Source organism: Pleurodeles waltl, chromosome 2_2, assembly GCF_031143425.1.
Source record: "Pleurodeles waltl isolate 20211129_DDA chromosome 2_2, aPleWal1.hap1.20221129, whole genome shotgun sequence".
Classification (NCBI taxonomy): domain Eukaryota; kingdom Metazoa; phylum Chordata; class Amphibia; order Caudata; family Salamandridae; genus Pleurodeles; species Pleurodeles waltl.
The window spans coordinates 23,070,907-23,080,283 of NC_090439.1; the positions used below are offsets into that span (position 1 = coordinate 23,070,907).

At 42.2% G+C, this 9,377-nt stretch overlaps 1 long non-coding RNA gene across 1 annotated transcript; it reads left to right on the forward strand.

Moving 5' to 3' along the window:
* The first annotated feature begins 3,128 nt into the window (after window positions 1-3,128).
* Window positions 3,129-5,441, forward strand: LOC138272847 (uncharacterized). Its single transcript, XR_011200262.1, has 3 exons — window positions 3,129-3,206; window positions 3,321-3,407; window positions 4,125-5,441. It is a non-coding gene; the product is annotated as an uncharacterized lncRNA (long non-coding RNA).
* The last annotated feature ends 3,936 nt before the right edge of the window (window positions 5,442-9,377 follow it).

The window sequence follows — 9,377 nt, forward strand, 5'->3', positions numbered from 1 at the left end:
AGTTGGGTGCAGGACTTTGCTGATGATATGCGTCACTGCTAAGGGCTCAAGTATATACATTGTTAGGGTAAGCCAATCAGCATGGTTTAGCTGATGGTGTTGTTGTAAGTGTGGCCCTAAGGTTAAACTCAATTGTGACCAGCTGAGGACTATGTGTAGTGCGTGTTAAGAACTCTGGAAGACTGTCCATACGGCCTGGCTGGAGGTGAAAACTCAGTGGTCAATTCTTGTTGCCTGTTGCAAGAGTTTATGTGCATTGTAGGCTGGTTGGTCAGTGGACTGGGCACCGGTTGGCCTAATGCCTAACTTCCAGTGCATAGAGTAAATGTCAAAGTATTGGCATGATTGTATAATGTGATCAGTGATGACAACAATGATGTCAGTGACACCATCAATTATGTCATTTAACATGTTATGAGTGATTTAATATGAGAGGTCATAATCAGTGCATGACAGAGTGCATGATGGAGGCAACTCCTGCTTGGCATAATGAAGACCATGTGCTCATGGATTAGCTACCTGGAAATAGATGGGTGCTGGTGTTGCTTGCTGAAAAATATTTCAATGCAGGTTCTTCCTTGAAGCCAAAGCATGTTGTCAACCACCTCTGAGTTAAGCCACAGTTTGTCTGCACCAGGGATTACCATTCTGTAGAAGCCTGGGTGCACAACCATGTTGTACAGTCAAAATCCAGTGGTATGGACAAACACAGTGTAGAAAGGGGGATATTATTTATGGATGGTTGGGTGCGGGTCTTTGCTGAAGATTATGCTTTACTGCTAACCGTTTAAAGATGTACATTTTCAGGGTAAGCCACTCAGAAAGGGCTTATTAGTATTGTGAGCTGGTTGGTCACAGTGGAATGGTCATAGATTGGCATAAAACCTAACACCACATGTACAGGGCCAATAGCAGCGTATTGGTATAATTGTAAGATGTCAAAGTGATAACACCAATATTGTCATTTAAAATTGGTAGAAGTGTTTTAATAAGTGAAGTCACACACAGTGCATGACAGAGTATCAAGTTCTGATTAGTATCCTGAATCTGGCAAATTTCAGTGGCTTTTAGGTTTTGGTTAGGAACCATAACTGCACTTTAACTGTGTGTTTTTCGGTGACTGTTAAAAATGTTGTAAACATTGATTGTAGTGTCATGAGCAAACCTAACATAACTTCACTTTAACCTTTGGGTTTTCAGTAAATGTTTATGTTTGTTTAATTATTTTCAATGTGGAAGTGTTTATGCATGTTAACCAAAGTTAAAATCTGACCATTGCATTGCACATATTTTTGCTGCGACTAAAAGGTAATAGCTGTAGTCTCTGTGGAAAATGTTTTGTAGACAACTTAAAATACAGGGGTTGACTGCATATCATGTATTTATGGTAAGCCAATGCATCCTAGCTATGTTATTGATTGCATGTGTAGAATATGTTGTCAAGCATGCAATACCAGATAACCTGCACTGTGGACATCATTTGACTACACACAGAAAAGGTATCTCCCTGTGCCCTTGGGCTCTGAGCAACATCCCTGAGCTCCCTGAAACACTGAAGCTTGACCCTGCTAGTTGTGTACTGAGTGTATAGTAATAGCACCATTGCACCTCTGCCCCTTGCATCTGTGAAGCTTGTACCCAGTGGTGGTGTACCTGTCTTGGTGTTGCTTGTGCCTCCATAGCCGGAGTCTTGAATGTGTGAAGCTTTTTAGCGGGTAGTGGTGTGCCAGGGTTGAAGTACAAGTGCCGCTGCATCTGGGCACCTTGTGTCTATGAGGTGTGCATCTGTTGAGTGTATAGGACTTGTGATGTACTAGGTTGAAGTTCCCAGCCCCTTTACAGCCAGGCCCACTGAGTCTGTGAAGCTTGCACCGGTGGTGCGGTACCAAACAGGTGGTACTAGCACCTCCGTGGCCAACTGCAATGCTCATGGCCTTTCCAACGGTATTTCACCTCAGGGTTCGGTCTATGAGCCGACGCTCTTATCATTTTAGTTTTAGTTTTTTGTTCCAAGAATCCAAAACAGGACTTTCAAATCCATGCTGGGGGGCTTAGCTGGGATCTGCGAATCTAGATGCTGGATCAGTGGACCCCACTACAAAATTATTATTATTTTTTTAACTATTTTGTATTAAATACATGGTCACTGGGTCAAAGTGTACCTTAATTTATTTTCCCAGACGTTGGGGACTAAGGGGCATATTTATGAGCTCCTAGTGCCACCGGAGCATCACTTTTGTGACGCTCTGGTGGCGCTATGCCCTGCCATGCCCTGCGCCATATTTACAAGAGTGACTCGCAGGATGTTCATAAAAGCTTTGAATTCTTTGGTTTCGAACATGTCCCAAGGGATCCTAGAGGGGGCAATAGGGAATTGGCCTTACGTGGAAAGGAAGCAGTGTGGATCATGAGACTACGGGCGGTTGAGTTGGGACTCAACTCTGATCCGATAGGGAGTTAGAATATTTTTTGGGAGACTAAATGGTAGTTTCAGTACTCAATACAATTTAAAGACTGTTGTTATTTACAAACAATATTGGTATAATTGTTTATTTTTTACATTACTAATCTAGACTCAACCCTTTTACAGAAAGAGTTAATTTTGGATAATATGTGCACATATATTTCTTGTATTATATGACTTGTTCTGTACTATAACCTAGACCCTACCTATGTTTGTAACACTTGAGGTGACAACCAAAATTCTCTATTTGAGATATATATGTAATTATACTTATGCAGATGTTGAGATCTCAGTATTATTGAGGTCCTTCATTTAATTCATTAGCTATCTATTTCATTCACATCTATTTATGATGCCTATTGATTTGACTTATTATTCTTTTTCTTCTTATCTGCTTTTTTATTTTGGTTTTGGCTTTATCATTGTTTTCTTCCCCTGTTATTTGTTAGATTATTACTGTTATTACTGGGTTTTTGTTATAAGGGAGTTGTGATTTGAGGGGAATCTTGTGTTAGAAGGATCGAGTTTCACGTACTCGGAGCATGTATATTATGGTTGCAGGAGCCACGGTGGTATGCGAGGACGATGTTCCTATTTCTATGTTTATGATGCTAGTCCTTTCTTTGTTTCCATACGGCTGATAGCATTTACAGGGGCTTCCGCGTTCAGTTACCGCGACTATAGTACTCGCGGTCGGGTAGGTGTTTTGGACTGGAACGCCGCAGGGGTGATTTCGACAAGGGTAAGTTGAAGCCTTGGATTCAATGAGCGGTTTCACGTTCTACTGATGCCGATGATCATAAGCCCTACAATTTGTGTGTAAAGTTTGAACTGTGTGGGTTATTTCCGTTTACAGTTCATCGGGGTAAAGATTGGTGGCACTTATAAGGACTACGGGATTGTTGCACGGACATTTGGATCTTTCAATAAGGATCTTAATAAGGTATTACTGATTAAATATTTATTTTTGGGTAAGGTGTGGTGAATTTTGAGAGTTGGACTTCTTTTGGTGTTGGTTGATGTTATTATTTATACATATGTTTGTACTATTTAGTCAGACCTGGGCTTTGTTGGTGGTGAACTATGGATTATTGTAGAAGATGATGGCTTTCTGAATATTTTACACTCTTTTCTGCAAGGAGGTAATTTGATTGGTGTGGTTTTAATTATATTTGGTGAGATCACGGGTTTGTGCTGCACGTGGTTTCCTGCATGGTTTTTTGATCAATTTCTTTCACATGGTTTCATCAGTACTTAGCACTTTTTATTTAGTTTTCATTGGGTTAATTAGCACTAACAGAGTTTGACTTTGAATGTTGGGGCCACGATTTATATCGCATGATGTTCCACATGATTTTAATGGCTTTTTTAGTGGGTTAAGGTGCTTTGAATTATCCTTTCGTTTCTTTCTCTCACTCTTGCTGATATGGCTCGTATTGGAGATTTTTTCATGTTAGTTTTCTCTATAGGCACTCAGGGTTGTGGCTTTTTCGTGATTATTATTCCTTTTCCTCCTCTTTCTCTTTCTTTTTCCTTTTTCTTCTTTTTTGTGTTTGCTATGTGGCTTGGTGTTATTCACCAACTATGGGTAATTCATACCCATTTCATTACTCAAGTATTTTGTTTCTCCACTCAAGTGATTTGTTTGTGAAATTTTCAGCCCTGAAGAAGTTGTTGGGATTATTTTCCCGTGACGAAACACGTGTTGGCTTGGCTTTGGTTCAAAATACTGTGCGAATCTTCGATGAATGTACTTGATGGACTCCAGCTTCAGGAGGATTTTTCTTCAATAAATCATGAAAATTTGACTACATACTAAGGACTGATGTTTGGATGCTCATTATGATTGTGGATTACCCTATTGCAATATGGTGCATATCATTTTTTCATTACAATTTGTTTGAGTACCTCACATCGGTGTTTATTGTACTTGTGGCTTAACGCAACCTTGTAAATACGACCCATTCACACGCAGCCCTTTGCGTGGGAGGAGCGTGCAATGGGTGTTGCTGTGAGCATGCCACAGTGACACCCATTGCATTTTGACACTGCCTCAGATTTACAAGTTTTCATAAGCCTGAGGCAGCGCCAAAATCTAATGCCAACACAAGTGTGGCATTAGCAAGGCGCAACGGAGAGGAATACTTTTATTCCTCCTCGTTTTTTGCTTTTTTATGTGAAGCACGCAGAAAAAGAGCAAAATGACAGACATGATTGTTTATGTGCTGGAAAGTGTCCCTTCCTGCGCATAAATAATCATTTGAAAATTACGTTTTGGCACGCGTGCTGCATATAGCAGCACGCACAGAAGTGCCAAATCGCCATTAGTGATTGTTTATGTGCAGGAAGGGACACCTTCCCACACATAAACAATCACACCCCTCAACGCAGACATCCTTACACGATGGTGCAAGGATGCCTGCGTTGACACTGGCAGCTAAATTTAGCGCCAGCTCAGGGGACAATATAGAGGTGCGCCATATTCAATTAAATAAGGCGAATCCCTGTGTTGTGAAAATGACGGAGTGCAGCGCTGCCAATTTTGGTGCAGAATCGCGTTCCATCATTTTCCCATAAATATGGACCTAAATCTCTGAGTCCTGTAATATCTGCCACAACATTTTCTTTCAGAGTTGCAGCAGCCAATCACACTTTTTCAGATTTGAAGTTGGTAAGAGGAGGTATTGATCGCTTGGCCAATCGTTTTTTTTTTTTATTTGGGTTCGGAGGCTATCCATTGATCCTCAACTGTTCAGAAATCACTAGATTCTTCTTCAACTGTTTCATACACAACTAAAGCCTCTCTTTAAGTGCTAATTTCCTGAAAAATAAAGAACAAATTTAATTTACACCAAACCAACAACAGGACAATCCTTGAGTAAAGTTCTAATTTTGTGGCAGGTTTGGTGTCATTCTGTTTAGTTGTTTTTTGTATAAGAGAGCAAAACTTCTTATGGTAATTAAAATGAGAAATCAACCCCCTTGTCCCTTTTCTTTTCTGCCATCTTGACGAATCAGCAAGAAATTTTCCATGAAGGAACCAAAGAGAGTGAACTTTTTTTTAAGTTTCCTGCAGATTTATGTGATATCCCATAGTTTTTTATAATCATTGGTGGTAGTTCTCTCTTCTTGCCATTTTTGGGTACAATTAATTTGATTCTTTCATTGTGCTGCTTCATTAATGTGTTTTATGACAATGACAGGGTGCATGTGCTGCTCTCTGACAAAATGAAAGCTTATAGATTATGTTCATTATGATTGCGACAATGTTTTTCAATGTAATTTAGTAGAAAATATGTTACTCATAACTGATGTATGAGCCACTAATATAAGTCAGGTATACATGATATAAGTCCAGTGTTTTTTCTTTTTTAACTTTAATGGGAGCCCTACCTTATCACCGTTTAAAAGGACCCAACAGACTTTGCATTGTATACCCAAAGATATCTTCTGCGCTTGGATTGAAATGTTGTGGATTCAGATTCCAACTATCAAGCTCTCTAAAATTTGCACCCCGGCCCAATACCTTGCTAATTTGTCAAAGTTTATCGTGAGAACTGTGTATGTTGTGTTGTGCCATCATATAATAATGTCCCATTCAGGGTCAACAACATACCTACCATGTGTTCTCTTATAAAAGTTAGGCATATACTCTCATCTGCTGCAACATATAAAGGCATGTCAATATCAGTTAGGTATGCATTAGGTGTTCACAGCAACACAACAAGATGATGGACCGAGTGCTGAAACTTTTCAAACACTCACCCCCAATCACAGATCTGGGTTAAATCCATTGTTCTTTTGCTCACCATGCCACCCCAGTTTGGACCGAGCCATATGCAAATCAATCTTGAGCCTGCTCTCCATGGGAATAGTCCAGTCCCATCTGCCAGGCCAGGTCCTCCCTGGACCAGAAACCAGCATCCTGAGACCAGTGTCCGGGTATCACCCCCTCATCAGCCAGGCTATCTTGAACCCAGTGACACAGTGAGCAAGGGACCTGTGTCTTTGCATGCATGCTGAATTGTACAACACATGTATGAAGTAGGAAAAGATTTGAAGTTTGCCTAGGCATTGTATTTCATACTGAAAGTGCACACTTCCACTACAAAATGTATGCTAGATCTCACACAAAAGGCCCTTGCACTATGGTGCAATGGTGTGTGTGGTGTTAGACTGCCTAATTGTGTGCCCACCTTAGGGAGAGAAAAGGACAGTGCTATATCTTAATCGAATTTAATTTACACCAAGTAGTAGATATGGAGTTTTCCTGCTCTCTCTCCCTCTCATGCAATGCAGCACAGTAACTTTGGTTGCTGAGCTGCTTTGCGTGACATCTTTAGAGAACTGTCCCTTCATGTAGAAGTGTAGCATCAGCCACTGTCAAACCTATCCTATATGGTGGAAGCAAATTTATGTAGCTGTGGGACACATGCCTTCGTCAAGGGATATGCAGTGCTGGTACTATGACATATATTCCCAGAGTGTGAAATGCAATGTCATTGTGGCAGCTGGCATGCCACCATAGTGTTCTTATTCTATCTTCATGCCGTTCGCAAGCCTTTCCTCATGCATGTGCTAGATTAACATTGTATGAAAGAGTGTCATCTGTTGTCTTGCTAAGGTACACCACTGTATCATCATGAGATGTGTAATGCACTCAAAGGTTCTATGCTAGCAATGCACATCCTGTATGTTACTGTTGCAAAACAAAATGTACATATAATGCCTGGCAGAGCAATGAAATATGATGCAAAAAAGTAAGCTTTATTTTAAGGAAAAAAGCAGCATGTGTCGCCCTTCATCATTATACATGACACATTCAGGATGAAGGTGACGGCACCCCAATTCTTCCCACTGAAAGATGTAAGCCAGAGCAACTGGGGCTTGTCTGGCAATACTCTGCCTCTGCATATGAGCTCTATTCTTAGACTTTGAGGTCCAGATATAGGGTGAAGCCCCAAGGGTTCTTCACCAGATGTTGCTGATAGTCTTCATAGGCAAATCAGACTGACATCCATCCTAGGTGGCACTGACACTGCCTGCCCTTGGATTGCCCGTACATTAACCTATTACTGTACCAAATAACTTGCAAAATATCTAGCTTCGAGTAAAACTGGTGTGGTCTAAGTCATTCACTTGTGGGCTTTTCCTATGCCTGCATTTATTCAAAGTAATCTACTTTGATGTCCCTTGCTATGGAATATCAGTGCTATGTACAGCTACGGAATATTTTTAAGGTTAGGTTAAGCATAGGATTTGGAAAACTATCCTTCCAGTACAAACCCTATTCTAGACATAACACAAACACCTTTACTCTGTGTTGCAAAGGTCTGTGGGTGGCATTAGGCAGCCAAAAATTGCACTTGTTCCAGAGAGGAGAACACTTAGGCCCATATTTATACTTTTTGACGCAAAACTGCACCAACGCAGTTTTGCGTAAAAAATATTTGCGCCGGCTAACGCCATTCTGAAGCACCATGCGGGCGCCGTATTTATTCAATGACATTAGCCGGCGTTAGCCGCCGGCGCCGTCTGGTGTGCGTTAAAAAAAACAACGTACACCAGGCAGCGCCGGCGTAGGGGGATATGGGGCTTGGGCGTCAAGAAATGGGGCAAGTCAGATTGAGGCAATTTTTTCGCCTCAACCCGATTTGCACCATTTTTTACGACTCGCAACCCCCATAGAAATGACTCCTGTCTTAGCAAAGACAGGAGTCATGCCCCCTTGCCCAATGGCCATGCCCAAGGGACTTCTGTCCCCTGGGCATGGTCATTGGGCATAGTGGCATGTAGGGGGGCACAAATCAGGCCCCCCTATGCCACAAAAAAATATAAAAAAAATACTTACATGAACTTACCTTAATGTCCCTGGGATGGGTCCCTCCAGCCTTGGGTGTCCTCCTGGGGTGGGCAAGGGTGACAGGGGGTGTCCCTGGGGGCATGGGAGGGCACCTCTGGGCTCCTTCAGAGCCCACAGGTCCCTTAACGCCTGCCCTTTGCAGGCGCTACAAAACGGCGCAAAAGCGGCCGTACGTCATTTTTTTTGACCCGACCACTCCCGGGCGTGAATTTTGCCCGGGAGTATAAATCCGACGCACGTGCCTCGGAGTCGATTTTTTTAGACGGGAACGCCTACCTTGCATATAATTAACGCAAAGTAGGTGTCCACGCAAAAAAATGACGCTAACTCCATGGACTTTGGCGCTAGACGCGTCTAACGCCAAAGTATAAATATGGAGTTAGTTTTGCGTCGAAATTGCGTCATAAAAACCGAGGCAATTCCGGCGCAAACGGAGTATAAATATGCCCCTTAGCACTCTCCAGCTCTCTCCCTTTGACATAACGCAGTGCAGCAACTTGTGTAAAATAGAATATTCGCTCCCAAGACTCCATTGTGCATTACATCACAGTAGGCAAGTAAGGGCTGGACCTGGAGCAAGAGTGCCTGCACAAAAACAGTCTTCTGAGGCATCTTCCTCTTTCTATGTGTGCTGCACAATGCAGCACACATAGGAAAAAGCGAGGAGAAATAAAGACACTTATCCTCGTTACCCCTCCCCATAGAATTATGGCGCAATTCCAGATCTACAACTTCTGGTAAATCTGGAAGTGAGTCAAAATCCAGGGATGTTGCGTGAGAACAGCCAAGCAACACCCATGGACCGTCTCCTAGGCAGAGTAACGCAATACAGTGATTTGCGCTGCGTTGCTTTATGAGGAGGCGGGCTTGCGTGACTTCATATATCTCGTTCTGGGGTTCCATTGCTCTTGCAACCTGTGTGGAGGAAGAGCAACGTAATGGGGCTCACGAATACGCCCTAGGGATTTTACGCCCAGAGACCTGACTTGACCTCACACTACCTGGTGATTGATGACACCTCGCATTAGTGCTGCTAGCAGCTGGAAGTTT